The sequence below is a fragment of the Bos mutus genome, chromosome 29 (genome assembly GCF_027580195.1).
Source record: "Bos mutus isolate GX-2022 chromosome 29, NWIPB_WYAK_1.1, whole genome shotgun sequence".
NCBI lineage: Eukaryota > Metazoa > Chordata > Mammalia > Artiodactyla > Bovidae > Bos > Bos mutus.
Window position 1 is genome coordinate 17,468,174 of NC_091645.1, and position 27,171 is coordinate 17,495,344.

The following is a 27,171-nucleotide window of genomic DNA, read 5'->3' on the forward strand; positions in this document are numbered from 1 at the left end:
CTTGGTTACTGTGGTGGCTCAGACAGTAAAGAATCCGCCTGCATTGCAGGAGACCTGGCTTCGAACCCTGGGTTGGGAAGATCCCCAGGAGGAGGGCATGGCAACCCACTCCAGTATTCTTGCCTGGAGAATCCCCATGGACAGAGGAGCCTGGCCGGCTACAGTCCATGGGGTCACAAAACGTTGAACACAACTGAGTGACTAAGCACACAGCACACTCATATCATCTTGGTTATTATAGCTTTGTGGCAAGTATTTAAATTGTTTATCTTTTACAAAATTGTTTTGGCTATTCTCATCACTTTCATTTCCTTACGAGTTTGAGGATCAGCTTATCAACATCTGCAAAAATGCCAGTTAGAATTTGTATAGGATTGTATATAATCTGTAGATAAATTTGGGGAGTATTGGCTTCTTAATAATAGTAAGTTCTCTGATCCATGAAAATGAGGTGTCTTTCAAAATAGGTAAGTCTTTAATTCCTTTCAACAGTATTTTGTGGGCACTTCCTTGGCCACTGTGCACTTCCAGTGCAGGGGTACAGGTCCAGCCCATTGTTAGGGAACTAGGACCCCATGTGCTATGTGGCGTGGTCTAAAAATAAATAAAATTAAAAAAAATTTTTTTGCAGTTTTCGAATTCTGGTCTTAGACTTAATTCCTTAGCATTTTGCCATTTTTGATGATATTGTAAATGGAATTTTCTTAATTTCATTTTCATATCACTCATTTCTAGTGTTGTGGAATTACAACTAATGATTGTATATTGATCTTGTATGTTGCAACTTTGCCAAAGTCGTTTATTAGCTCAAATAGCTTTTTCTGTAGTAAATTCTTAAGATTTTCTATATACATGATTATGTCATCTGCAAACATTTACTTCCTCTTCAGTCCGGATGCCCTTTATTTATTTTTCTTGTGTAATTGCTTTCCTGAAGCTTCTAATACACTGTTGGGTGGAAATGGTGGGAGCAGACATCTTTGTCATGTTCCTGATCCTTGGGAGAAAGGTTTTGGTCTTTCAGCTTTCATTATGTATGTATGTTATTCGAGGGATTTTCATTGATGGCCTTTATCAGATTGAGGAAATCCTCTTTTTCCCCCTGGTTTGTTGAGTATTTCTGTCATGAAAGCTGTTGGATTTTGTCAAGTGTTTTTTTCTGCATCTATTGAGATAACCATGTGAATTTTGTCCTTTATTGATCTGTAGTGTGTTACATTGATTAGTTTTCATATGTTGAAACCTTGCAATCCTGCAGTCAGTCCCACTTGGTCATGGTCCACAGTCTGTTTTATATGTTGCCAGCTTTGGTTTGTGAATTTATTTTTGAAGATTTTTGTACCTGTGTTCATAAGGGATATCGATTTTCTTTTTCTTGAGGTATCTTTGTCTGGTTTTAAAATCTGGGCAATGCTGATCTAATGTTGAATTGAGAAATGTTGCCTCTGCTTTCATTTTTTTTATGGATGTTTGTGAGGTATTAGAATGTAGCAGTGAAGCCATGTGGGCTTGGGCTTTTCTTTGTTGAAAATTTTTTTGCTCGTTTGTTAAACCAGTCTCTTTAATTGTTACTGGTTTATTCAGATTTGTATTTCTTCTTGTGTCAAGTTCAGTATTTGTGCCTTTCCAGGAAATTGTCCATATTATTAGATTAACTGTTTTGAAGTGAAGTTGCTCAGTTGTGACCAACTCTTTGTGACCGCAGGGACTGTAGCCTACCAGGCTCTTCTGTCCATGGAATTCTCCAGGCCAGAATACTGGAGTGGGTAGCCATTCCCTTCTCCAGGGGTTTATCTGTTTTATTGGCATACAACTGTTCATAGCATTCGCTTACAATTCTGCTTTTTGCAAAGTCTGTAATAATGTTCCTCGTTTCTTTCCTCTTTTTACTGATTTAGTGTTCTCTTTTTTCCTGGTCAGTCTAGTTAGAGCTTTGTAAAATTTTATCTTTTTAAGAACCTGCTTTTGGTTTAATAGGATTTCTCTGTTGTTTTTCTGTTTGATTATTTTCTTCCTTGCACTTGCTTTGTGTTTAGTTGTCTTTTCTTAAAGTGAAAGTTTAGGTTATCAGTTGGAGGTATTCCTTTTTTTCCAATATATTTATCCTCAGCTGTTCCATCTAATCCCTGCGTAGCCTCTTCCTGTAAATTGCCACATTGTTTTTCACTTTCATTCATTTCTAAGTATTGTCTCTTTTCCTTTCTGATTTCTTTTTTGACCTATTGGTTATTTAGTAGTATGTTGTTCCACGTTTCTGAATTTCCCCAGTGGTTTCCTGTTTTTGATATCTAATTTCATTCCATTATGTAGGAGAACATACTTCATTCTTTAGTATTAAAAAATTTAATTTTTCTACTTAGATATTTATAGGGATTTGCTAACTTCATATGTATATTTACTGTCCTTTTTTCCTCCTGATTTTTAAGACTTTTGCTACCCTGTAAAGTTTATATACACATACACACTCATATATAAATGTATATTTTCCCTTATCCTTTTTTGATATGCTAGTGTTGCTACTATTTTATTTAAATAACTATAAATTCCATTAACTTTTAAAAAAATTAAAATATTTTTTATTTTGACTGTGCTGGGAGTTTGTTGCAGGATATGAGCTCTCTCTAGTTTTGGTACTTTTTGGAAAAGACCCTGATGCTGGGAAAGATTGAAGGTGGGAGGAGAAGGGGACAACAGAGGAGGAGATGGTTGGATGGCATCACCGACACGATGGACATGAGTTTTAGTAAACCCTGGGAGTTGATGATGGACAGGGAAGCCTGGCTTGCTGCAGTCCATGGGGTTGCAAAGAGTCAGACACGACTGAGCGACTGAACTGAACTGAGTTTTGGTGCATGGGCTTCTGATTGCGGTGGCTTCTTTTGTGGAGCACGAGCTCTAGGGTGCATGGGCTTCAGTGGTTGTGGCATGCAGGCTCAGCAGTTGTGGCTCCTAGGCTCTCAAGTGCTGGCTCAATAGTTCTGTTGTATGGAATTCTTCCAGACCAGGGATCAAACCCGTGTCTCCTGCACTGGCAGGCAGATTCTTTTACCACTGAGCCACCAGGGAAGCCCCTATATAGAGTTCTGATGTTAGAAAATCTGGGCTCCCTTCTTAGTTTCTCAGCACTATTGATGTCAGGAAGTTTTTATCACTTGTCTGAATCTAAGCTGATTGATCTGTAAATCTGGGGAAAATGCAGTCTTATTAAATGTTAACATTCATCTTCAGAATTGTGAGAATTTAATGAAATAATGTGTGAATGGACTCAAAACTAATGTCTGACATTGGCTTCAAGAAGAAGACTGTTGTTAAAGATGATATATGCTGAAGATACTATCAAAGCTTATATTCTTACCTGATTTTTAAGATATATAAAAGCTTAATATTAATGTAATTTAGTTAATAGAAGGTTGTTGTTCAGTTGCTAAGTTGTGTCTGACTTTTTGCTACCCCCTGAATTGCAACATGCCAGGCTTCCCTGTCCTCCACTGTCTCCCAGAATTTGCTCAAACTCATGGAGAAGGCAATGGCACCCTACAGTCCATGGGGTCGCTAAGAGTCGGACACGACTGAGCGACTTCACTTTCACTTTTCACTTTCATGCATTGGAGAAGGAAATGGCAACCCACTCCAGTGTTATTGCCTGGAGAATCCCAGAGATGGTGGAGCCTGGTGGGCTGCCGTCTATGGGGTCACACAGAGTCGGACATGACTGAAGTGACTTAGCAGCAGCAGCATGTCTAATGAGTCGGTGATGCCATCCAACCATCTCATCCTCTGTTGTCTGCTTCTCCTCTTCTCCTTCTACCACACCACAAAAACTCTTACCATGTTTACTGACATGGTAGGTTGTTTCTTAAATTCTGAAGGCAAAAATACATGGCTTTATATGAGTCACAAAGACAAATGAAGATATGCTCAACATGGAAATGTCTTTACTGTAATGACTATATGGAATCTAAGTTGTATTCTGCTGGTTGCTGTCTAGGCCACTTTATTTAGTCTTCACATTTTTATGGCCTTAAATACAGTCCTTTATAAAAAAAGGAAGGAGAAAGTACCTTTTGTATGTGAACTCAACGCAAACTCAGCAGGAGTAGGTTCATAGATGGATATCCCCATTTTACATAAGTAGAATTGCCTTTTTAAAAATCTCTATCCTTCATCAGAATTCATGAGAACTAGACCTTGTATGCCTTATTCACTTTCATATACATCAAAAGCCCTCAAATTATGGCCCCTTGCCTATTTTCATAAAGGTTTGTGAATTAAGAATATTTTTTAACAAACAACATTTACAATCAGTTTCTTAAAGAGTGACTATTTTGAATTCCAATTAAGTCAGCTATTATCCACCCCCAAATAATTCTCTGCATCTCATTAGTATATCTGAATTACAAAAATTGTATAATCATTAATTATTATATATTACACATAACATAATGCATATGATATACTACCTGGTATATCACATATAGTTATCGTATTTTAAATTTCATCCAAAAATATACGAAATGTTTTCTCTCCTTAACATAGGTGCCAGTAAAAGATCCTTGATTTAACCTCTCGGCCTGCAAAGCCTAGTATTTACTATCATGTCCTTTTCAAAAAGAGTTTGCTCACCCTTGATAAACATCATGCATAGTACAGTGCTTGACACATCATTGCTTAATCATTATTTGCTGAATGAATGAACTGTGATTATGAATAACTTGCAAAGAACACAAAACTAAGTTACTAACCAAGGTTTTTCTGACTTTGTAACCTTAAAAGCAATGAAGTTTTCTTTATGGGCAATAAGAAAGAAATCCTTAAGTTGTTTTAAAAATGAATGCTATGATTACTTGTGTATATTTTTTTCTTCTCTAAATCATCAGGAGTGGACATTTTATGTGAAACCTGATAATAGTATCAATACTGGGTATCAGATCAGATCAGATCAGTCGCTCAGTCATGTCCGACTCTTTGCGACCCCATGAATCGCAGCACGCCAGGCCTCCTGTCCATCACCAACTCCCGGAGTTCACTGAGACTCACGTCCATCGAGTCAGTGATGCCATCCAGCCATCTCATCCTCTGTCGTCCCCTTTTCCTCCTGTCCCCAATCCCTCCCAGCATCAGAGTCTTTTCCAATGAGTCAACTCTTCGCATGAGGTGGCCAAAGTACTGGAGTTTCAGCTTCAGCATCATTCCTTCCAAAGAAATCCCAGGGCCGATCTCCTTCAGAATGGACTGGTTGGATCTCCTTGCAGTCCAAGGGACTCTCAAGAGTCTTCTCCAACACCGCAGTTCAAAAGCATCAATTCTTCAGCGCTCAGCCTTCTTCACAGTCCAACTCTCACATCCATAAATGACCACAGGAAAAACCATAGCCTTGACTAGACAAACCTTTGTGGGCAAAGTAATGTCTTTGCTTTTGAATATGCTATCTAGGTTGGTCATAACCTTCCTTCCAAGGAGTAAGCCTCTTTTAATTTCATGGCTGCAGTCACCATCTGTAGTGATTTTGGAGCCCAGAAAAATAAAGTCTGACAGTGTTTCCACTGTTTCCCCATCTATTTCCCATGAAGTGGTGGGACTGGATGCCATGATCTTCGTTTTCTGAATGTTGAGTTTTAAGCCAGCTTTTTCACTCTCCACTTTCACTTTCATCAAGAGGCTTTTGAGTTCGTCTTCACTTTCTGCCATAAGGGTGGTATCATCTGCATATCTGAGGTTATTGATATTTCTCCCGGCAATCTTGATTCCAGGTTGTGTTTCTTGAATGAATATTTGATAATAAACTTTATGTAAAATTATAGCTTTTCTAGAAATATAGTTTAAAAATCAAAGTACAAGTTTTTCTGTGGCCAAAAACTGTATCAGGAATTTTAGCCATTCTTCTTTCTACATTGTTAAGAGTACTGTTGATAGTCTAGAGGAACTGGCACATGATAGCCAAATCCAGGTAGCCCCTTGGTTTTGTAAATAAACTAGTGTTTGACATTGCTGCTATTCATTTACCTATGATCTGTGACTGCTTTCAAGTTTACAGTGCAATTGTCAGTGGTTTGTTTAAGAACTATATGATCAACAAAGCCTAAAATACCATCAGCCGTTTACAGGAAAAAGTTTTGACACCTGGCCTAGAAAGCACATTAACAATATATTTCTCTATTTCTCTTAGTTTTGTTCTTTATGAAATTAGAATACCAGAAAGTCACTTGGTATTCATCTACTGGATAGATAAAAAGGACAAGGATGAGGAAAGAACATATCTATACTTGCAGCAGAGCTGCTTTTGCCTATTTTTTAGTTTCTCTCATATTGGTTGTCTGCTGGTTCATAAGAAGATTGGAACTATGTCTATCTTTTGGACCATCATTACCCAGCTCTAAGCATGTGGAGTGACTGAACAAATGTATTTGCATGGAGTCTAAGTAATCAGTTTCCCTAAAAGTTGATTATTAGAAAAAGTTTTATCAAACGCTGACTCCCAAAGCTCTAGCTCTACTTCAGGCTTTTATACCAGATTACAAACATCTCCATTTATATCCTACTGACTGCCTAGTGAACTGTTTCTTGTAAGCAAAATCAAACTCAACATATATCAAAAGCCAAATTCTTATTCTTGATCTTCTGGTACATATTGAATCCATGATGTATTTGTATCCCCACCAACATTGTGACCTCAAAGCATGATTCTAGCATATTAAACACAAAGATTTGAAAGTAGCTATTATATTACTGTAAGAGTTATTTAGTGATTCTCTTTCTCTTAAAAATCTAAACTCTGTCATAGCATTCGAAACTCTTAATGATTTAGCCATTTTCTTTAGCCACATCTAATGACAGTCCCTCCTGTGTACCCTACTACTTGACTCATATTCTGTGTCATTCACAGAACATGGGATCTTCTTCATTCCTTAGAATATTTGCATATACTGTATCTTCTGCCTCGGATGCCTTCTCATGAACTTGTTTGCCTGTCAAACAGTTATCCTTTAAATATAACCTCAGGTATTACTTTCTTGAGAAGAAGTAATTCCTTTTGCCTGAAGACATTCCAGATGTTCCTCCATGGATTTATGTGTAGCTCCATTATAGAAATTACCATATATTTTTTATTACATGTACACTATGTACCAGGCACTTTGTTTGATACTTTCGTTACATAGCTCACTTTTGAACTTAATATTTTCCTCCTCTTATGCACAAGGTAATTGATTTTGAGAAACTGAATAACCAGACAAATCTCACATTGCTAGAAATGGCAGAGCCAGCATTCAAGCCCAGGGCTTTGTGAATTCAGTGGTTTAAAATACTGTTGGTATTGCCCCTCATATTTGTCTTTGTTGTAAATTATAAGCATCTTGAATGCTTTTTGTATCTTTTATACATCAGTATCAGGTGAATTAATTATTTAAATTATTTCAGTTTTCTTTCACTTGACTGCTAATAAGATTAACTCCGTATTTACTTCTTGGTTCTCTTTATTGGTTACATTAGATATTTTTCTAGTGGAAATTTTACCTTCCCCGTTAACATGGCTTTCGATCTTTTATCCTTCTGTAAGTGGTACTGCTGTGCATTTGTATTATGGAGAGCAAATTCTATTTAAATCTAGAGCAGATATCCTTATCTGTTAGACCTTGGTCTTTGGCTTATAGCAGATGTTACCAATCTAAGCTTTTCCTGCCAACCCTAGTTTAGCAGACTACACTGCTATCACAGATCACTCAGCAGTGGCATCTGTTTGCCGTGTCTTATTGTGTTTCTCTTAAACAGTTGAACTGAGACCTGTAGAATGAGCAGAAATTTGTTAGGAAATTACCAGTAGTTTGGCTTCACTATAATATGGAGAATGGCAGTGAGTGGAAGCCTAGGGTTCATGTGAAAGAAAGTTACTGTAATAATTCAACCAACCACTTAAGAGGCCTGAATTAAGGTTTTGGCAGTAAGTGTGGAAAGAAAGGGCTTCCCTGGTGGCTCAGATGGTAAAGAATCCACCTGCAATGCTGGAGTTGCAGGTTTGATCCCTGGATTAGGAAGATCCTCTGGAGAAGGAAATGGCAAGCCATTCCAGTATTCTTGTCTGGGAAATCCCATGGACTGAGGAGCTTGGCGGGCTATAGTCCATGGGATCACAAAGACCTGGATATGACTGAGTGACTAAACAGCAGCAACATGGAAGGAAAAGGATTTAGGTGAGAACTATCAATATTTGGAAGGTAGAGTCAGTAAGTCTTGATACCTGATAGAGGCAAAGAGAGGTGTCTAGCAGCTCACCTCAAGAAGGGCATTCATTGTTGTGCTATATCCTGGACTTGCTAACATATATTCTCCTATATCATCCAGTATGTAAGTTCAGTTCAGTTCAGTTCAGTCTAGTCGCTCAGTCGTGTCTGACTCTTTGTGACACCATGAATCATAGCACTCCAGGCCTCCCTGTCCATCACCAACTCCCGGAGATCACTCAGACTCACATCCATCGAGTCAGTGATGCCATCCAGCCATCTCATCCTCTGTCGTCCCCTTCTCCTGCCCCCAACCCCTCCCAGCATCAGAGTCTTTTTTCAATGAGTCAGCTCTTCACATGAGGTGGCCAAAGTACTGGAGTTTCAGCTTTAGCATCATTCCTTCCAATGAACACCCAGTGCTGATCTCCTTTAGAATGGACAGGTTGGATCTCCTTGCAGTCCAAGGGACTCTCAAGAGTCTTCTCCAACACCACAGTTCAAAAGCATCAATTCTTCGGCGCTCAGCCTTCTTCACAGTCCAACTCTCACATCCATAAATGACCACAGGAAAAACCATAGCCTTGACTAGATGGACCTTTGTTGGCAAAGTAATGTCTCTGCTTTTCAGTATGCTGTCTAGGTTGATCATAACTTTCCTTCCACAGAGTAAGCGTCTTTTAATTTCATGGCTGCAATCACCATCTGCAGTGATTTTGGAGCCTAAAAAAATAAAGTCTGACAGTGTTTCCACTGTTTCCCCATCTATTTCCCATGAAGTGATGGGACCATATGCCATGATCTTCGTTTTCTGAATGTTGAGCTTTAAGCCAACTTTTTTTCTCTCCTCTTTCACTTTCATCAAGAGGCTTTTTAGTTCCTCTTCACTTCCTGCCATAAGGGTGGTATCATCTGCATATCTGAGGTTATTGATATTTCTCCCGGCAATCTTGATTCCAGCTTGTGCTTCTTCCAGCCCAGCGTTTCTCATGATATACTCTGCATATAAGTTAAATAAGCAGGGTGACAATATACAGCCTTGACATAGTCCTTTTCCTATTTGGAACCAGTCAGTTGTTCCATGTCCAGTTCGAACTGTTGCTTCCTGACCTGCATACAGGTTTCTGAAGAAGCAGGTCAGGTGATCTGGTATTCCCATCTCTTTCAGAATTTTCCAGTTTATTGTGATCCACACAAGGCTTTGGCATAGTCAATAAAGCAGAAATAGATGTTTTTCTGGAATTCTCTTGCTTTTTCGATGATCCAGCAGATGTTGGCAATTTGATCTCTGGTTCCTATGCCTTTTCTAAAACCAGCTTGAACATCTGGAATTTCACGGTTCACGTATTGCTGAAGCCTGGCTTGGAGAATTTTGAGCATTACTTTACTAGTGTGAAATGTATAGGAACCTGAAAATCTAGCTGGTGACTTTTTTTCTTTTTTTTTCTGTTTAATTTTATTTTATTTTTAAACTTTACAATATTGTATTAGTTTTGCCAAACATTGAAATGAATCCGCCACAGGTATACATGTGCTCCCCATCCTGAACCCTCCTCCCTCCTCCCTCTAGCTGGTGACTTTTTAGGTGAAGTTACCCTCCTAAAATTAAAGAAATCTAGTTAGTAGAAATTTAAAATAGCAGTTCTGCAAAGATCTGTTAACCCCTTTCTTAGTTGGATAGACCTTGGCCTTATTGGGCTTCACTTTGCTTGAGTCATAATAAAACTTCTCTGCCAGTAAACTCATGTGCTTCCATGAAACTTCTCTCTTTGCTGTGATTGCTAATGACTTTAGATACCATGTGAGCAAGTTAAGACATCTTAGCCATGGATAATGAATACCACCATGTCAGTAAACAGACACGTGGATTCAACAGATTCTGTACCTGTGCTTTCTTGCCACCCTGCCTCCTGCCCAAACGCAGCAGTAAACAGACCCTAAAAGTAATAGAAAAGCTAGTTCTTAATAAATTATCCTTTAAAGGAATTGATTTCCTTTAGCTCTGAATTATTTCTAAGAGACAAATGGTAATTTATTACTGCTGTTATTATTAAGTTTTGTGATTTCTTCGGTGCATGCCATGCCAGTGATTTAGAGACAGTTTTTCAGTGAAAAAAAAAATACTGTCACACGGAATGTAGTAATCAATGGATTTTAAAAGGCTCTTGATTGTAAGAAATGTTAAAATATGAAAATAAATAGGTTTATTTGGATAAGCAGAGTATTTCCTGGTGTTCAGTACTAGAGGGATAATGACATTTAGTAGAAAATAAGCTAATGTGTCTTTTCTGGGGTGTCTATCTACCACTCAACAGAAAATGACCTCATTTGTCCTTCAAAAGTAAAGGGAAGATAATAGATAATCTCAGAACTCTTTGGAAAGTGATTAAATTAGGTAATGGTTCTTGTTCAGTCACTCAGTCGTGTCTGACTCTTTGCGACCTATGGATTGCAGCACGCCAGGCTTCCCTATCCTTCGTCATTTCCCAGAGTTCACTCACACTCATGTCCATCAAGTTGGTGATGCCATCCAACCATTTCATCCTCTGTCGTCCCCTTCTCCTCCCGCCTTCAGTGTTTCCCAGCATCAGGGTCTTTTCCAATGAGTCAGTTCTTCGCATCAGGTGGCCAAAGTATTGAAGTTTCAGTTTCAGCATTAGTCTTTCCAATGAATATTCAGGACTGATTTCCTTTAGGATGGACTGGTTAGATCTCCTTGCAGTCCAAGGGACTCCCAAGAGTCTTCTCCAACACCACAGTTTGGAAAGCATCAATTCTCTGGCACTCAGCCTTCTTTATGGTTCATCTCTCACATACGTACATGACTACTGGATAAACCACAGCTTTGACTAGACAGACCTTTGTTGGCAAAGTAATGTCTCTGGTTTTTAATATGCTAAGTTTGTCATAGCTTTCCTTCCAAGGAGCAGGCGTCTTTTCATTTTATGGCTGCAGTCACTGTCTGCAGCGGTTTTGGAGCCCAAGAAAATAAAGTCTGTCCCTGTTTCCATTGTTTTCCCATCTATATGTCATGAAGTGATGGAACGGGATGCCATGATCTCAGTTTTTTGAATGCTGAATTTTAATCTAGCTTTGTCTCTCTCCTCTTTCACCCTCATCAAGAGGCTCTACAGTTCCTCTTTGCTGTTATAAGAGTGGCGTCATCTGCATATCTGAAGTTATTAATATTTCTCCAGGTAGTCTTCATTCAGCTTGTGCTTCATCCAGCCCAGCAATTCTCACGATGTACTTTACAAATCAGTTAATAAACAGAGTGACAGTGTACAGCCTTGACGCATTCCTTTCCCAATTTGGAACCAGTCCGTTGTTCCATGTCTGATTCTAACTGTTGCTTCTTGACCTGCATACAGATTTCTCAGGAGGCAGGTCAGGTGGTCTGGTATTCCCATCTCTAAGAATTTTCCACAGTTCGTTGTCATCTACACAGTCGAAGACTTCAGTATAGTTAATGAAGCAGAAGTGGATGTTTTTGGAATTCTCTTGCTTTTTCTGTGATCCAACAGATGCTGGCAATTTGATCTCTGGTTCCTCTGCCTTTTCTAAATTGAGGTTATACATCTGGAAGTTCTTGGTTCATGTATTGTTGAAGCCTAGCTTGATGGATTTTGAGCGTAACCTTGCTAGCATTTAAAATGAGTAGTTATAACATGTGTTGGCATTGCCCTTCATTGGGATTGGAATGAAAACTGATCTTTTCCTGTCCTGTGGCCACGGTGAAGTTTTCCAAATTTGCTGGCATATTGAGTGCAGCACTTCGACAGCATCATCTTTTAGGATTTGAAATAGCTCAACTGGAATTCCATCACCTCCATGGCTTTGTTCATAGTGATGCTTCCTAAGACCCACCTGACTTCACACTCTAGGATGTCTGGCTCTAGGTCAGAGCTGAGTGATCATACCATTGTTGTTATCCAGATCATTAAGATCTTTTTTGTGTAGTTCTTCTGTGTATTCTTGCCACCTCTTAATATCTTCCGCTTCTGTTAGGTCCATACTGTTGTCTTTTATTGTGCCCATCTTTCATGAAATATTCCTTTGATATCTCCAATTTTCTTGAAGAGATCACTAGTCTTTCCCATTCTGTTGTTTTCCTCTGTTTCTTTGCATTCATCACTGAGGAAGGCTTTCTTATTTCTCCTTGCTATTCTGTGGAACTATGCATTCAGATGGGTATATCTCCTTTTCTCGTTTGCCTTTTGTTTCTCTTCTTTTCTCAGCTATTTGTAAGGCCTCCTCAGACAACCATTTTGCCTTTTTTGCATTTCTTTTTCTTGGTGTTTTTTCACCTCCTCCTGTACAGTGTCACAAAGCTCTGTCCATAGATCTTCAAGCATTCTATCAGATCTAATCCCTTTAATCTATTTGTTATTTCCACTGTATAATTAGTAAGGGATTTGATTTAGGTCATACCTAAATGGCCTAGTGATGTTCCCTACTTTCTTCAATTTAAGTCTGAATTTTGCAATATGGAGTTCATGATCTGAGCCACACTGAGCTCCTGGTCTTGTTTTTGCTGACTGTATAGAGCTTCTCCATTTTCAGCTGGGAAGAATATAATCAATCCGATTTTGGTATTGACCATTTGGTGATGTCCATGTATAAAGTCGTCTCTTGTGTTGTTGGAAGAGGGTGTTTGCTATGACCAATGCGTTCTCTTGGCAAAACACTGTTAGACCCTTTTCCCTGCTTCATTTTGTACTCCCAAGGCCAAACTTGCCTGTTACTCCACATATGTCTCTTGCCTTCCTACTTTTGCATTCCAGTCCCCTATGATGAAAGGACTTTTTTTTTTTTTGGTGTTAGTTCTAGAAGGTCTTGTAGGTCTTCATAGAACTGTTCAACTGAAGCTTCTTTGTCATTAGTGGTTGGGGGATTGAATCTGGGTGTCCTGCATTGCAGGCAGATTCTTTATAGTCTGAGTCAACAGGGAAGCCCATTTTGTCAATAGATACCTTTAATCTAAATGGGAGTTTCAGTAAGGCTCATTGCTTTTATTCCTTAGGCAGTTTGTCATCTATTAGGAAGTCATAAGGACCATCTTTTGTCATTTGTTATTTTGGATATATTTTGACAAGGGGTAGATATTTCTCTACTGCTCTGTTTACTTTTCAAAAATAAGCTAAGGTTATTATCTTTCAGTGTTTTGGCCTTGTTTATTAAGTTGTGTTTTTCTTTTTAAAATTGTGGTATAATTCATACAACATAAAATTTTCCATATTAAAATATATTCGTTGACTTTTGGTATATTCAGTATGTTGTCCAACCATACCGCTATGTAATTCCAGAACATTTCCATCACCCCAAGCAGAAACTCTGTACCCATTAGCAATCTGTTCCAGTCACAACCCCTTCCTGCTCAGATCCTGTCCAGCTCTCAATCTCCTTTCTGTATCTATGAATTTGTGTATTTGAACATTCCTTATGGATGAAATCATAAAATATGTGGCCTTCTGTGTCTTCTTTCATTTAGTATAATGATTTGAAAGTTTATTCATGTTACATATAGTATATATTAGTACTCCATTTCTTTTTATTGCAAAACATTCTTCCATTGTATGGTTAATACATTTTATTTATCCATTTTCAATTCATGAGCATTTGGATTTTTTCACCTTTTGGCTATCAGGAATTCTGCTATGAATGTTGATGTAAAAGTGTTTCTGTGGCCATGAATTTTTCTCTTCTCTATGTACCTAGGAGTGTATAAAATGGCTGGGTCATATGGCATTTTTTTTGAGGAACTGCCAAACTGTTTTCCATAGTCACTATACTATTTTACATTCTCATCAGCAATTTACGAGGGTTTCAGTTTCTCCAAAGCTTATATTTTTGTAATAATGATAAGAGCTAATATTGAAAACTTATATACTAGATCCTATGCTGTTTTACATACAGTATCATTTACTTCACAGCACAAACTAGATCACGGAGAATAAATAACTCCCAAAGTTACATAAATAGTAGATGATGAAGCAAGGATTGAATATAGGTTTGTCTTATGCCACAAAATGAATACTTAACGCTCTGTATATTGGAAAGTATTTTCACACTTTTAACTTTGCAAATGTTCTTTAAATAGAGTACCATTTACTCATGCTTTCCTGCTGGTAATGAATCCGCCTGCAGTATGGAACACCTGGGTTTGATCAGGAAGGTCCCCAGGAGGGCATGGCGACCCATTCCAGTATTCTTTCTTGGAGAATCCCCATGGATAGAGGATCCTGGCGGGCTACAGTCCATGGGGTTGCAAAGAGTTGGACATGACTGAGCAGCTAAGCACACACGTTTACTCACGCACGGTGTGTCAGTAGCCACGGTTTACCATCATGAATGAATTGCCTGGGATGATGTAGTAAGAATTCTGGATTTCTAATGGGGAAAGAGCCTGAACACTGCTGATTACTAGGTATGTAAGTTTAGTCAGTTCTTGTGAACGTATATGTGAATTCTCTCAGCATGCTGCTGCTGCTGCTGCTGCTAGGTCGACTCTGTGCGACCCCATAGACGGCAGCCCATCAGGCTCCCCTGTCCCTGGAATTCTCCAAGCAAGAACACTGGAGTGAGTTGCCATTTCCTTCTCCAATGCATGGAAGTGAAAAGTGAAAGTGAAGTGGCTCAGTTGTATCCAACTCCTAGCGACCCCATGGACTGCAGCCTACCAGGCTCCCCTGTCCATGGGATTTGCCAGGCAAGAGTACTGGAGTGGGTTGCCATTGCCTTCTCCAGCATAGTACTTATCAAATAGTTGGAACCCAGCAAGTGTTTTAAATATTAAAAATAAATTATCAGAAAAACAGTAACAAGTTAACTTTTTTTCTTTTCTGTGTCTGGCATTCTTTTGGAATTGACAGCAACTTAGACTAAATTATTTATACTTGTAGATACAGAAGTGTTGGGTTGCATCTGCTTTAGTTTTTCTTCCGAACTTCAAGTGGTCCAGTTAATGTTTTGTGTTGATAATATATCTGAAGACTTTTCCAGTCAGAGGGATCAGTGCCTTAATTATGGCTGGGAAATCTGTGCAAGTGTGCTCTTGTAGTAGACTTCAGAAACCTGCTTTTCCTCTCCAGAGGTTGTTCTTTTTTCCCCCCAAGTGTGCACACTTGTATTAGTCAGGACCTCTCCATTGTATACTCAGATATTGCTCCTTTACCTATAACTCTAGTATCAATGTGTTTTGAAAGAAGTTACATTAAAATAGCAATTTAAGGTTATCACTTTAGCTATTAACCAGATAAACCTGGGAAGTAAAAGTAGAATCTCCTAAAATTTTCTAAGTATAAAAAACTTTAGGAATCCATTAAAAATATTATGTTAATGATGTGTATGTGTCTTGACTCTTGCTGAGCTGAAAATGAAATGGAGTATATATGCTGTAGTGATAACTTTATTGTAGTGTTTTTAAAACTTATTTTGATTATTGCCTATAGCATGAAATGTATATTTCTTGAGATTTAACAAGTTGCCAAATGCAGTAAATAACCCTTCCTCCTACCACATGCAAAAATTAACTCAAAATGGGTTAACAGCTTAATTGAAAGAGCTAGAACCATAATCCTATTGGAATAAAACTTAGGGATAGATCTTTATGACCTTCAGCTTGGGAATAGAGTTTTAAATTTTGACACCAAAAGCATGTAAGCAAGAAGAAAAACAGTACATGAATTCGACTTTATCAAAATGAAAAACTGTTGTCCATCAAATAATGTTATGAAGAAAGTGAAAGGACTACCCACATCATGGAAGAAAATAATTTGCAAATTGTATGATTGATAAGAAAATATATAGACTATAGAGGGATTCCTAAAAACAACAAAAAGACCAAACCAATTTAAAAAATGTGCAAAATATTTAAGTAGACATTTCTTCAGAGATATGCAGCAATTAATAATTAGCACATGAAAAGATAATCAACATCATTAGTCATGGATGAAATGAAAATCAGAAACTCAGTATTACTTTATACCTAATAGAGTAACTCTTTTTTTTTTTTTGTTTTGTTTTGTTTTGTTGGATACTGGTCTGCTGTGCACTGCCGACTCTTCAGAAACACACACTGACAGAATCCCATGTTGTCAGCTGCTCCATTACCCCATACACATGACTTAAATGTGATGGGAGGGAAAAATGGGCTGCTGGGAGCTGAGGGCAGGGCAGGGACTGTGACCTCAAGTGCAATCAGACCTTTTACCAATCATCACTGACAGAGTAACTCTTAAAGGAAAATAATAAATATTGATGAGTTTGTGGAGATGCTAAAACTGATGGGAATACAGAATGGTGCAGCTGATGTGGAAAACCATTTGGCCCATCCTTAAATTTGGAAGGAATGATGCTAAAGCTGAAACTCCAGTACTTTGGCCACCTCATGCAAAGAGTTGACTCATTGGAAAAGACTGATGCTGGGAGGGATTGGGGGCAGGAGAAGAAGGGGACGACAGAGGATGAGATGGCTGGATGGCATCACTGACTCAATGGACGTGAGCCTGAGTGAACTCTGGGAGTTGGTGATGGACAGGGAGGCCTGGCGTGCTGCGATTCATGGGGTCGCAAAGAGTCAGACACGACTGAGCGACTGAACTGAACTAAAAAGCTAAACAGGGCTTTCCTGGTGGTCCAGTTGTTAAGACTCTGTGCTTCCAATACAGGGGCCATGAGTTCCATCCCTGGTTAGGAAGGTTCTACGTGCCATGCTTTACGGTCAAAAAAAAAAAAAAAGCTAAACATATAACTGCTGTGTGACCCATCAGTTCTGCACCTAGCTGTATACTCAGAAGAACCAAAAACAGCCTCAGACATACACTTGTATGCCAGTATTTATTGTAATTTAATTCATAATAGCCCAAAGGTTGACACTACCCAAATGTCCATCAGTAAACAAAATGTGATACATTCATACAATGCAATATTTTTCATACTTAAAAAGGAAAGAACTTCTTTTATTTGCTAGCACATGGGCAGTCCTTGCAAACATTATGCTAAGTAAAAGAAACCAGACACAAAACAACTGATATTAAAGTAGATTAGAGATTATGAGGTGCTTCAGAGTGGGAGGAGAATGGGGAGTTAATTGCTTAAAGCTTAAAGATCTTCTGTTTGAAGGGAATTCCCTGACAATCCAGTGATTGGGATTCCACCCTTTTACTGCGGAGGGCCTGGATTCAGTCCCTGGTTGGGGAACTAATATCCCACAAGCCAAGTGGTGTGGCCAAAAGAAAGAGTTTTTGTCTGGATAATAAAAAAAACTTTTGGAAGTAAGAAGTATCAATGATTATACAACATTGTGAATGTGATTGATTAATGCCACTAAATTATACACTTATTGACTAAAATGGTGAATTTTTGTTTTTATACAAAAATATTTCTCTACATACTAAATTCATGTATAGCTCCACAATATATAAAAATGCAACAGTCAGAGAATATTCTCTAGATCTGGCAGTAATCTTACCTTCAACATGTTTACTCTCATATTGGATCCTAACAAGGCAGCCCATCAGTATAATATAGGTTTTGTTGTTTAGTTGCTAAGTCATGTCTGACTCTTGCAACCCCATGGACTGTAGCCAGCCAGGCTCCTCTGTCCATAGTATTTCCAAGGCAGGAATGCCTGGAGTGCGTTGGCATTTCCTCCTCCAGGGGATCTTCCCCACTCACAAATCAAACCCACATCTCTTGCATCTCCTACATTGGCAGACAGATTCTTTACCCCTGAGCCATCAGGGGAGCCTATAAGTGAAAGTTGCTCTGTCATGTTCAATTCTTTGTGACCCCGTGGACTGTAGCCCACCAGGCTCCTCTGTCCATGGTTGGGCAAGAATGTCGGAGTGGGTAGCTCTCCCTTCTCCAGAGGATCTTGTCAACTCAGGGATTGAACTCAGGTCTCCCACATTGCAGGCAGATTCTTTACCATCTGAGCTACCAGGGAAGCCTATATATAGGATTAATTACCCAGAAAATAAAAGTAGAGAATTAAATCAGTCACCAATAATTTTATTTAAATATTGGGTGTTTTAAATATATTTGAAACAAAAGTATCTTGAAACAATGTTTATATACAGTTAGAAGAACACTGATCTACTTCCTGCTGCTGCTAAGTTGCTTCAGTTGTGTTGGAATCTTTGCAGCTCTATGGACTGTAGCCTGCCAGGCTCCTCTGTCCATGGGATTCTCCAGGCAAGAATACTGGAGTGGGTTGCCATGCCCTCCTCCAGGGGATCTTCCCGACCCAGGGATCGAACCCACATCTTCTATGGCTCATGCATTTCAGGTGAATTCTTTACCACTGAGCCACCAGGAAGCCTAGTCTACTTCCTAACAGCTCTTAATTCTCTTTATTTTCTTCTTGTGTTCCAGTTGGTTCTTGTTGTGTTTTTCTGGATCTATCTTCAGGTTTGCATTTATATATGTAGCTGTGGCACCATAAGGATCTCTGATAGACATCTTCCTAATCTCATCTCTTTTATTAGCAAGATAACCTCCATTTTACAGACGAAGACCCTGAAATTGAGAGAGGTGATTGACCTCGACAGGATCACACTGTTGATAGAGCCTGGATTTGAATCTCAATCTATTTTATACTAAAACCTTATATCCCTTCCTATTTAGATTATTGATTAAAAAGTAGATCTCTTAGAAAGAGGAACTTACCAATTATACTCTTTCCACTTGGGTGTATTTTAGGTATATGGTTACTCTTATCTATGGGTATAAAGTAGCTATGATAGAGATTTGATTTTTCTTGCTGGATTTTTGCCAAATACTTGCAAGATACCTTTTACTACTCTTCAGAATAGACTACTTTTGAGAGTAGCTTCTCAAATTTTTGATCTGTGTAAATGTGCCATATTTGTAGGTTAACAGATTCCAGCTGCCTGTCCAACTGAGTCCCTTTTGTAAGAGTTGTAGTATCTTACTTATCCTGATGTCAATCACAGGGTCTAACATACAGCAAAGTACTGATAAAGAACTTTATCCTTTTTGTGGAATAAACCCATTAATTGATACATACCTGTGCTCTAGTCACTTGGGATTTTGGTATTCTTTTAATTTTTAAAACCATGTTGCTTGAGAAGTCTTGCCATTGAAGTATATCCAGTATATATTTTAAGAAATGAAAGAATCTTCCATTCTATATATAACTCTTAATATGCATTGTTATAGGCAGTATTCCCAGGTGGCTCATCAAAATAGTAAGTTGACTCTATAGTTATATCAGGGACTACTGATAGTGTAAATATTTAGTGTCCACTGTCAGCAAGGTCATGAACTTGGGAGATACTATAGAAAATAGAAAGATGATCAGACTTTGTTTTGTTTTAAAAAATATTGTAGCTTTATGGGCCATCTACCCCAAATGAAATAATATTTGTGAAAGGTCTGTTGTAAAGAGTAAAACATTTACTGTATAATGTATTAAGCATAAAGCTTGTTGCTTTGTAAGATACGTACAATCTGAATCTGCCTTCTCTTGAGTATCCTCCGCAGGGTTAAGCCAAGCTTCATCACCTTTTCTGTGAGTTATTGCAAAACAGGCTTTAGTGGGTCTCCTTGACCTTGGATTCTATCCTCCTATCTTGCCATCGTGCAACAGGACTGTTTTTCATCAGTACTTCTGAATGCTTGTTGAGTCCTCATATTTATGAGCAATGACCTACTTTCACGGCCTTGTCTCTTCCCACTCCCACCCCTCAGCACTCATGATTTAGGACTCGAAGGGCTCAGCATAAAGAGCTCTTTTATTTGCCTTCACGTCGACAAAACATACCAAAATATTCACATCCCCATTGGTTATCATATTCTGTTCTGTTTCTTCTTGAAATACTATTTATTTACCTCCTTTTCTGATAAAGCCTCATTCATCCTTTAGGTCCTAGATAAATGTCACCACTTGAATAAAAGTGTCACACTTTCCTCCATTTGGCTGAAGGGTTTCTCTCCTTTATTTTCATAGTAGTTCATGGCTATACCAGTTTCTCAGTTTGTAGATGACTCAGTGACTGCTTCTCCCCTCTAATTACTTGTTTTCATGACTTTCTCTGAATTCTGAACTTCTCAGCGCAGAGACTGTTAATTCATCTTTGCTTTCCTAATACTAAATGTGCTCAGTAAATGTTTCATTTAGTCCTCTGGAAAGAATATTATGTATAAAATAGTTGGACATATTTACATATTTGGTCAGGGATATTTGGTAAGGTTTAATTTGAATGTAATAACAAAACTACATGATTTCTAATTCTCAATCTAGCCTTTGTCCATAGTATGGTTGGTGATAACTGACCTAATTGGTGTCTTAAATATATTACTGATTTCACTATAAATTACTAGAGATACTAATTCCTATTTCTCTTATTTCTTGGCTAAAGCACAGAACCTCCTAATGATAATAGTACAGCCATGAAAAGACTTATGAGAATTGACTGAATTAATATTTTAAGGCGGTTGGAATAGTACTTGGCATGTGGTAAACACACAATAAATGTTAGCTGTTGCTATTCTAGTCAGAAGTTATTGATGGATAATTTGAAATAATTTTTTAAATTAATGTAAAAGCATCATTTTTCTATGTCTTTTGTTTATTCATCAGATATTTGTTTTGTACCTGCTGTGTATCTTATGCTTTGTCACACGCTAGGGATAAAAAGATGACTTCTCAGAGCTCAGCCAAAAAAATTCTTCTTGACTCAGACTTGAAAAGGTTTTAGTGAAAACTGTATGGGATGTAGTGGAAAGATCTGAACCAGGAGTCATAGCTTCAGTTTTGACTCAGATTCAGTTCAGTCACTAAATTTGAGAAGGACATTTCTTAGATGTATATAATAGGTACCTCAGACTCTGTAGGTATAAGACATCTCTTTTCCCTCACGTGTTCCTTTATGCCTTCATTAAAAGCACTTTTATCCTTCCATTTGTTCAAGTCAAGGAATTTAGATGTCACCTTTGATTTTCCTTTTCAGTCACCTTCCACATCTGTTCTTTCAAAAGTCCTTAAAATTCTCCCTTCAAAATACAGCTGTTTGCTTCTTTCTGTTCCCACTACTACACCATAGTCCGTGTCGTCATTGTCTCTTGGGTTAAAAGTTTTGTAGTTTCTGTTCTTTCCCCTCTACAATCTATTTTACACACAGCTGCCATTTTTGAAACATATATCTGATCTAATGTTTCCCCCATTAAAAATCATCTCACCATATTAAAACCCTCCTACACTGTGGTGGGGGAGGGGGGCGGGCGGCAGGGTGTACATTGGTGCAGCCACTGTGGGAAACAGTAAGGAGGTTCCTTTCAAAACTAAAAATCGAGCTACCATATGATCCAGCAGTCCCATTCCTTGGCATATACCCAAAACTAATACAGTATTTCTTTTTTATTTTTTAATTAAAGTATGGATGAGTTATAGTTTTGTATTGTTTCTGGCATGTAACAAAGTGATTCAGCCATAGTCTTCATATTCTTTTGGTTATCTTAGTCTTCATATTATGGTCCATTGCAGGATATAGAATATACTTTCCTGTGATACACAGTAGGACCTTGCTGTTATTTTATATATAGTAGTTTGTATCTGCTAATCCCAAACTCCTAAATTAGGAGTTAATTAAATTAACTGCTAACCTGCTAACCCCTTTGGGCTTCCAAGTGGCTACACAGACATAGAGAACAGACTTAGGGACATGGGCCCAGGGGAGGAGGGAGAGGGTGAGATGTATGGAGACAGTAACACAGAAACTTACATTACCATATGTAAAATAGATAGCCTATGGCAATTTGCTCTGTGTCTCAGGGGACTCAAACAGGGGCTCTGTAACCCAGAGGGGTGGGATGGGGAGGGAGATGAGAGGGAGGGGACATATGTGTACCTATGGCTGATTCATGTCGATGTTTGGCAGAAACCAACACAATTTCTGTAAAGCAATTATCCTTCAACTAAAAAGTCAATTAATTAAAAAAAAAGAATATTCATCTATAAAAAAAGAATCCGCCTGCCAATGCAGGAGACATGGGTTCCATCTCTGGGTCAGAAAGATCCCCTAGAGAAGGAAATGGCTACTCCAGTATTCTTGCCTGGAAAATCCCATGGACAAAGGAGCTGGACAGGCTACAGTCCATGGGGTTGGAGAGTCGGACAGGACTGAGCATGCATGCTATCCGCTTTGGTAACCATAAGTTTGTTTTCTGTGTCTGTGAGTCTCTTTCTGTTTTGTAGATGACTTCATTTTTTGTCAAATTTTAGATTCCACATATAAGTGATGTATCGTATGGTATTTGTCTTTCTGTTTCTAATTTCACTTAGTATGATAATCTCTGGGCCCATCCATGTTGCTGGATGACAATAAAATGGATGGATGACAAAATAAAATGACATTTTATTCTTTTTGATGTGTGAGTGATATTCCATTGTATTGTATATATAATATATGCCACATTCTTTATCAATTTGCCGATGGACATTTAGTTGCTTCCTTGTCCTGGCTGTTGTAAACAGTGCTCCTGTGCACATAGGGGTGCATCTTTTATAATTAGAATTTCCTCTGCATAGATGCCCAGGAGTGGGATTGCCGGATCATATGGCAACTCTATATTTGGTTTTTTTAGGAACCTCTTTACGTTTTTCATGGTGGCTGTACAAGCCACAGTCCCACCAGCAGTGTAGGAGGGTTTTCTTTTCCCGACACCCTCTCCAGCATTTAACACAATATTCTGAACTGGCTATACTACCCACTGCCCAAAATGTAAAAAATCTTCCCATCGCATTTGAAATTAGATTTTAATTTCTTACCGTGCCTTACATCGTCTGGCCTTTGGTTTCCTTTTCTTTTTCTGTTCTCCCCCTTATTCTGCTTCGTACACAGTGATCCTTTTTTCTGTTTTTAGATATGTCAGACCTTTGTGCCAGCTTGTTTCTTCTGTCTGAAACACTCCTCTACCAGTCTTTTTATGGCTGATGTTTATTTATCAGTCATATCTCAACTTTTTGTGTCAGATGTCAGCTTTTTAGAATGAGGCCTTGCCTGAGCACTAAACCGTTTCTCTCCACTTGATATTTTCTTATATTCACTCATTTGACTACCTCCTAGAATATAAGCTCCATGGTGGCAGTTTGGTTGTTTTCTTTACCATGGTGTCCCAGCTCTTTGATTAGTTCCTGCCATAGAACAAGTACTCAGTAAATGTGGAATCACTGGATAAATGAATCTCTTTAAACTTCATGTTTTTAAATTGTAAAATAAAAATTTCCATCTGAATGATATTAAGGGACTCCCTCATCAAAGATAAACAAAACCAAACACTGGTTAAAGGCTGTACTGACAGATTTATTCAATAACTAACTTTAGTAGATGGAGCTTGAACTCAATTTCAGTTTGCCCAGAGGTGGCTGGTATTTTAAAGGTAGGATGAGGGAGTTGGGGAGATGGTAATGAGAGAGTAAAGGAGTTGAGCTGTGTTAGGGAAATAAAAAAATCACAAAAGCCAGTTATGAGAGTTGGTCAAAGTCAGCTTGATTAGGCCTTTTGTGCCTGCAACTTCTGCAGTCTGATGATTACATAACAAAAGGATTGGCTTTCAGGTCCTTGAGAAGGACACGCCTGTCTTGTAGAATGTATAGATAACATCTCTCAAAGGTTTAGAGGAAAGATTTACAATTTTAAGTTTGTTTGTTTTAAAAGTAGTTGGGAATTCCTTGGCAGTCCAGTAGTTAATACTTGTCGTGGTCACTGGGATGGGGCAGGTTCAATTCCTGGTCAGGGAGCTAAGATCCTGCAAGTGCCTGTTGTGACAAAAAGGAAAAAAAAGAGAGATTTAGAGGTCCTCCAGGATCTGATCAGATGTTGGCTGGAACAAACAATAAATCCTTTTGGCAACCTTGAGTTTTCTAGACAACAGTGAAAGAGCAGGGGTGCGCCCTTAGGCTGATAGAAGCCATTCAAGGTGGTCTAGTCTCTCAGGGCCAGCATTTGGATGTTCATGCTGAGGATTTTGTGGTTTTTCTACACCCTTCCTCCTTTTTAATACCTTTCCTTCTAAACTGCCAAAAAGAGAAGAATTATTGGTGCTTCCATTGTGTATATGAGTCTAAGATTAATATGTTAATGATCTCACTGAGATAAAGTCTGTGTTTTTGCTGAATAGGCATGTCAAACCACCTTTCTTAAACATGTTCAGCTGCTGTGAACTTTTAAATGCCCCCCACACCCCCTACCCCTTATTTTCCATCCTCAACCTTGTTTTTTCTCTGTAGAAGTCAAGAAGAATAGACACAGGGAGTTTTGGAATGACAACAGGCAGGCAGCCAAGAGACCTCCCATGCTGAATGGCATTCAACCTTGCAGGCACGGAACACTGATTTTGTGTGTGTATCAGAAAGACTGTTCCTTAGGCACTATACAGGGGGAAACAACAAGACATAATCACTCATTAGCACATTTAGAGAGAATCAAACTTAAAACCAGTATTATGGAATGATAATTTATGGTGATAAATGTGGATGGTTTGGATATTGGAACATTCTCTAAAAAGGAATTGCTTGCAAAACCAAATTAAATAGGCTGCTTGGTTAGAATCAGATGAAACCTGGGTAATTTATGTGGATTACCAATCTAGTAGGGATCCCTTTACTTTAAGGCCCCAAGAATAACTGTCTAGACGGTCTCTAATAAACAAAGCTAGTTTCTGGTCCTCTAGGCAAACTGTGGCCCCTGTGTCAAATCTCGCCTTTCTGCCTGTTTATGTGTGGCTTGAGAAGTAAGAATGGTTTTCATGTATTGAAATGGTTGGGAGAATGGTTGACATATGGAAATTATATGAAATTCGAATTTCCTTACAAATAAAGTGGTATTGTAAAGTGGTATTGCTCACTCATTTATGTATTATAGAAAATATTGCTTTTCCTGGAATGTGACATCAAGTGGGCCTTAGGAAGCATTAGTACAAACTAAGCTAGTGGAGGTGATGGAATTCCAGCTGAGCTATTTCAAATCCTAAAAGATGATGCTGTGGAAATGCTGCAGTCAACATGCCAACACATTTGGAAAACTCAGCAGTGGCCACAGGACTGGAAAAGAAGGGCAGTGCTAAATGATAAAACTGCTGCACAGCTGCCCTCATTTTACATGCTAGCAAGGTTATGCTCAAATCCTTCAAGCTAGGCTTCAACAGTATATGAACCGAGAACTTCCAGATGGATAAGCTCAATTTAGAAAAGGCAGAGGAACCAGAGATCAAATTGCCAGCATCTGTTGGATCATAGAAAAAGCAAAAGAATTCCAGAAAAACATCTACTTCTGACAGTGTGGATAACAACAAACTGTGGAAAATTCTTAAAGAAATGGAAATACCAGACCACCTTACCTGCCTCCTGAGAAATCTGTATGCAGATCAAGAAGCAGCAGTCAGAACCAGCCATGAAACAATGGACTGGTTCAAAATTGGGAAAGGAGTACGTCAAAGCTGTGTATTGTCACCCTGTTTATTTAACATGTAAGCAGAGTACATCATGGGAAATGCCAGGCTAGATGAAGCACAAGCTGGAATTAACATGGCCAGGAGAAATATGAACAGCTTCCGATATGCAGATGATACCACTCTAGTGGCACAAAGTGAAGAGGAACTAAAGAGCCTCTTAATGAGGGTGAAAGAAGAGAGTGAAAAAGCTGGCTTAAAACTCAACATTCAGAAAACTAAGATCATGGCATCTGGTCCCATCACTTCATGGCAAATAGATGGGAAAACAATGGAAACAGTGACAGACTTTATTTTTTGGGTTCCAAAATCACTGCAGATGGTGACTGCAGCCATGAAATGAACCTTGGAAGGAAAGCTATGACAAACCTAGACAGCATATTAAAAAACAAAGACATTACTTTGCTGACAGAGGTTCATATAGTCAAAGCTATGGTTTATCCAGTAGTCATGTACCGGAGAAGGCAATGGCACCCGGCTTCAGTACTCTTGCCTGGAAAATCCCACGGATGGGGAGGAGCCTGGTAGGCTGCAGTCCATGGGGCCGCTAAGAGTCGGACACGACTGAGGGACTTTACTTTCACTTTTCACTTTCATGCATTGGAGAAGGGAATGGCAACCCACTCCAGTGTTCTTGCCTGGAGAATCCCAGGGACAGGGGAGCCTGGTGGGCTGCCGTCTGTGGGGTCACACAGAGTCGGACACGACTGAAGCGACTTAGCAGCAGCAGCAGCAGCATGTGACAGTTGGACCATAAAGAAGTCTGAGCACCAAAGAAATGATGCTTTCAAACTGTGATGTTGGAGAAGACTCTTGAGAGTCCCTTGGACTGCAAGGAGATCCAACCAGTCCATCCTAAAGGAAATCAGTCCTGAATATTCATTGGAAGGACTGATACTGAAGCTGAAGCTCCAATACTTTGGCCACTTAATGCAAAGAAACAGTTCATTGTTAAAGACCCTGATTCTGGGAAAGATTGAAGGCAGGAGGAGAAAGGAGATGACAGAGGGTGAGATCATTGAATCACCGATTCAATGGACATGAGTTTAAGCTAACTTTGGAAGATGGTGAAGGACAGGGAAGCCTGGCATGCTGCAGTCCATGGATTTGCAGAGTCAGACATGACTTAGCTTCTGAACATGACTTAGCAACATGACTGCTTTTGCACTGTAACAGAGTGTAATAGTTGAAAAAGAGGCCATGTAGTCACAAAACCTAAATTATTTTGTTTGTCTCTTAGAAGTTTGCTGACCCCTGATGGGATTATGTAGTCCTGCATAAGAATTATTTAAGTGTCATTTATAGTGCTTTTTTTATTTGCGGCATTTCCTTTGTGGTAACAATGTGCTGTGCTCAGTTGCTCAGTCCTGTCCCACTCTTTGAGACCCCATGGGCTGTATCCTGCCAGACTTCTGTGTCCATGGAATTTTCCAGGCATGAATACTGGAGTGGGTTGCCATTTTCTACTCCAAGGGATCTT

The 27,171-nt window shown here is 38.8% G+C and overlaps 1 protein-coding gene and 1 non-coding gene across 2 annotated transcripts in view; one reads left to right on the forward strand and one right to left on the reverse strand.

The window, feature by feature from the left end:
• The window catches only part of RSF1 (remodeling and spacing factor 1), a 153,181-nt gene that overhangs the window by 52,048 nt on the left and 73,962 nt on the right, over positions 1 to 27,171 (forward strand). The window lies entirely within an intron of this gene.
• Positions 16,159 to 16,443, reverse strand: LOC138986279 (small Cajal body-specific RNA 6). Its single transcript, XR_011463136.1, has one exon. It is a non-coding gene; the product is annotated as a small Cajal body-specific RNA 6 (non-coding RNA).